We start from the raw sequence: 4,834 nt of genomic DNA on the forward strand, positions 1-4,834 counted from the left end.
CTGCGCCCACCCCACCTTCGCCTGGGAGCTGAGCGGTCCCTGCTTTCGTGCTTGATATTGGCACCAAGTGCTGGGGGTCTCCTGGGGAAAGGGTGGGACCTGGGGGTCCTAAACCAGCTTTTCTGCGTTGTGACTCTTTCCTCACTCGTGTGTGGTTGGTTTCCCGGCCTCAGCGAGCGTCTGGGGGCAGGACTGGACACCTGCAGCACTTGGTGCTGCCGTTCCTCGCCACGTACCTGCATACGACACGCTGGTTTACACCACAGAAGCGCAGCCACGTCGCTTGCCCTGGTATTTTAACATTCAGAGACATAGGAGAAGCGTTAGAGCAGTGGACTTGACAAGGCAGCCAAACTTTTCTTTCCTGCTCGGACAAAACAATCCTTCCAGGGGAGAACAAGCGTCTCTTGAGGAAGGGCTGGGTTCCTCGAAGTCCCTCCCGAGCATCCCCTCCGCACCGGGGAGCTGAGGAAGAAGACGAGGCCGCATCGCGGGCTGGAGGCAGCAGGAAGCACCAGCAGACACGTCGGGCGATCGGGGGGCAGCTGGGGGACGTCTGTCCGCTCTCCTAAAAATGACAGCGTCCCTCTGGTACCCACCCATCCCCACCGCCTCCCTCCGTGTGCGGCTGCCTCAGGGCAGGAAACGGGGAGCAGCGGGTGGGTCGCTGGCAGAGGCTGCAGGGCAGCAGAGCTCCGGACACCCCCAGACCCGGTGCTGCCCGGCGAGGACTACGCGGCAGTGGTGAGGGAAGGAAAGGCAGCAGGCAGAGGGAAAACCGGCTCCCGGAGAGGAGGGCAGAGTCCAAGCTCAGCCTGAGCTCAGCCCAGCTCCTCACCCTCTGCGTGCGCACGGAGACCTGCCAGCATGCGGGAAACGGGGAAAGATCTATTTCTGAACAGGACTTTGTCATCTTCTCCAGGCAGTAACCTCCAGCACGTGTCTGGATGCCTATAGCAAACCTTCGGGTCAGCTGCTCCTGCAGTCCTACGCAGAGCTTGGTAGGGGAAGGCGGTATGACCAGGAGGTGCTGAGGTTGCTTTCTGCAGCTACAAAAGAGCGAGCATTTCTTGAAAGAGCCAGAGAAGTGGTTTAGGCGCACTTGGATAGAGACCCAGACAACACACAGAAAAGAAACCCAGATCCACAAATTACTTTGAAAGTGCTGTTCTCCAGAAATGAGGGCACCTCACTTGAAACAGTACGAAACCTCTCATCAGCGTTCTTGAATCCCAACTACGGAGTTCAGGAACAAAAAAAAGAACATCACACACAGCGTTTTGAAGCTGGGACATGAACTGCACAAACCAGTGAGTCCCCTTGATCCCATCTCCCCGCTCTCAGGGGAAGGCTGAAACCTCAGTGCAGTCGTGGCTACAGCACAACTCCTGTCACCTCCTCCCGCTCTCCGCGAGGATGGAGAATGCCATCATAAACATCCAACCCCGTTTTTAGGCACCAAGACACACACCTGGGAATCTGCAGCAGCTCTTCTGTGTTCTCGATTCAGCAAAAGGAGGAAAGCTTCTGCAAGGCGTTCACCTCGGAAAAGGCACTATAGGGCTAAAAAGGGTCCAGGGCTGGGCGTCAGGGAGGATGTGTGGTACCCACCAGCTCCCGCGTAAGGACGTAAATAGACCCCGGACGCTTCAGCCTGGAACAGAGACAGGTGACAGAAGAGAAGTCTATAGACTCACAGGCAGTATAGACAAGCCAAAGCAAGGGCCATTACTCACCTTTCCGCGGTATCAGGATGATGGATTAGCCAGGGATGCTTTCAGGCAATTTAGCAAACAAACAGGAAGCACTTTTTTCACCCACACATAATTACGTTGTGGGACATTTTGCCACAGGATGTCGTGAAGGTCAGAAGGACAAATGGACCCGAAATGCCATTACACAAATTCACCAGAGGCAGCTTGTATGTGTCTATTAAGTACAACACTGCGTGCAGCGTTCAGCTGAGAAGTCCCTGCACCGCTCGTGGCTGGAAACCCGGGGGGTGTCAGGGCAGAACTGCTCTGTCGGGGATCCCTCGTTTCTGCCTTTTGCCTGAATTACCTGGACGGCCAGAGCGGGCACGGGCCAGGCAGACCTTCAGTCCGATCACTGCGATGACCGGTCTCGCACGGCACAGCCCCATCACCCGGCACTTCTGCCTTACAAGCACCGCTCACATTTCCCCTGACAAAAAGCCCGAGCCCTGAGACTCTCCCCCAAGTGCCATCATCCCCTCTGTTGCCCAATGCAGCCAGAATTTTTTCCTCCTGCTTTGCGGTGTTGCTGGTTTTTCTTTGGAAGGGGGTGGGGAAGGAAGGGGAGCGGAGGCAGAGGTGACTGAAGCCAAAACCCAGCCCCTGAGGCAACGAACTAAATGCAAGACACGTGTTCTTTAATTCTAGCTCAGCAGCCTCCAACACGCAGGCTTCCTAGGGACAGCACCGAGACGGGGCCCAATAGATTTGCGTGACGCAGTAGAATGAAAGTAAAAATAAAGCTTGCATCTGATTTTTGTCTTCTTTTTAGGAAGAACCCGCTGCCAATGAAGTTTCCCCCGTGAAAGCGCAGAGCCAGGATCCCCGCCGCGCGGCGAGCAGGCTGCAGACGTGGCTGGGAGAGGAAAGGAGCTGAACTGCTCCAAGGGCCAGTGTCAGACAGGGGCACCATTATGCTCCCTCTGCTCCAAACCCACCCTCTTCGCTCCTCCCCTCCTCGCTCACTAAGGAGCCTTTGAGTCGATGTGCCCAAGGAAAACCACCTCGGGGCTTTGCCTGCGGGCTGGCCCTGGTGCTCAAGAGGTGCCGTTGGCCCTGGGACAAGCTCCCACTCAGCTGCCCAGGGCGGGAGGATGAGGAAGCCTGGGAGGAAGCACCCCTCATCCTAGGAAAGAGCCCGCAGAGGGGTCCGGGCTCCCAGGGGCTGTGCGGTGGGGGAGCGCTGGAGCGTGGTCGGCGGGAAGCTCTCCAGGCAGAAGTTATAAATTAGGCATCTCCAGAGACCTCATTCATTTTACCCGTAATAAAATTACCACTTTTCAAAGGGGAAAGCCCCTTTGAATGGCTTCAGTCAAACCAACCCCGTGGGACAGCTTAGCTCACATGCACGTACGCTCAACCTTAGGTTCGCAGCCAAGAATTATACAGCCGTTTCGGGGACGCCGATGGTATTACAAGCAGCACGACCCCTTCAAAACCCACCCCAGCGACATTCCTGAGGTCTGACGGGGCACAAAGCACCACCGCTGCATCTCGGAAAGGAAGATGCAAATACAACTAACTTGTTCCAGCCTCCCCTGGTCCTTTTTTGACCTGTGCCTTTTCCCCTGCTCTTCTCCAAGCAGTCCATATTCAACTCCCCCCATCTCAAAGTCATTCACCTTTGTCCATAAAGTTAAAAAAAAAAAAATCAAATACAAAACCCAACAAAAAACCCCCACGCCCCTGGGGTACTACTGAAGCTACTAATGGATCTATACAGGCTGAGACTTTTGATTTTAAAGAAAGAAGGGATGCCTATTTGTTAATTGCCAACACCTCCTTATTTTGGTTAATCTCACCCTAAAATGTTCTATTTAAGACAGTTTAAAAAAAAAAAACCAGGCCGCGTACAACACAAATAGGACACAGGATGTTTTCCCATATGGCAGAGCCAGAGGAAAACAAGGGGGACAGCGCAGGCCCTGGCAGAGCTCCCCACACCAGCTGCCAGCAGTCGCTGCAGATCCCCGCCTTTGACACCCCGCAAAACAAGGGAAAACACCAACGTTAAGATGAGTTAAACTTTGCCATGAACAAGAAGTAACGCAGTCATACCTGTGGATGCAGACTAAGAACTCCAGGGCTACTCTAAGCTCCTAAGGAAAAAAATACAAAACAAAAACACCACTTCCAAACTAACACGCGTTTGTTTGAATCTGAGGACTACGGACTGTATCTTGGAAAGCTCTCTGGGATATGGGAATAGAGCCGAAAGAGACCCATTTGCTTCCAAACCCTGAAACTGCCGTGTCTGCATTCCCTTGGGATGGTGCTACCACCTCAGGACTGTCAGTATGAATTACATTTTCTTCCTCTTCTACTTCGCCGTTTGCTAAGCGAGCCTCCCGGATCACAGCCACCCTGCTCGTACGTCCCCCAGAGATGACAACAGCCCCACTTCACCTGTTCAGCAAGACTCCAGCATTGAGATCAGCTCCAGAGAAAATCCAGTTTGCGTACAATGGGTCAGAAGAGCACTGGTGTGATGTGGAGAAGGGCCAAGGCAGAGCCCACGCAGTACCCTGCTCCTGAGGGACCACCACCTTCCCAAGAGCGAGCGCTGCCTCATCCGCCTCATGCGGAGCGGCACCTTCTCTGGGAGCCGCTCACCACGGCAAGCAAAGCCCCAGCCCAGCCGCTTCCACGCTTTTATTATTTTATACTCCCGTGTTATAGCAAGGTTACAGCTAGAGAAAGCAGCAACACTTCTCTCCTCCTTGCACAACCACCGACAGTTCGTAGTTCTCTGTCCCGGTGTGAATCCAGTCCCAGGGGATAAAGGGGATAAAGCTTCCCTGAGCAAAGAAAAAGCCCTGAAGTCCAACTGAGGAGAAGTGCAAGCGAACTCTTCCACACCTGCATCACGCTGACACCGGAGTGCAGGGCTCCTCATTTTCTCTTGACCTTTCATCGCCAGCCCATCCACCGCAGCCAACACTGACAGGAGAGCGCTACAAGGTCACCACCTCAGGGCGGAAAGGCAAACCCTCCACAAGAGGTTGGCTCCTGCCCAACAGAACTGGTTTAACTGGGGGAGACCTCACCTAGCAGGGAAGGTCCCCAGTAAGGCACTGCTG

The sequence above is a fragment of the Cariama cristata genome, unplaced genomic scaffold (assembly GCF_000690535.1).
Source record: "Cariama cristata isolate BGI_N322 unplaced genomic scaffold, ASM69053v1 scaffold4264, whole genome shotgun sequence".
Lineage (NCBI taxonomy): Eukaryota > Metazoa > Chordata > Aves > Cariamiformes > Cariamidae > Cariama > Cariama cristata.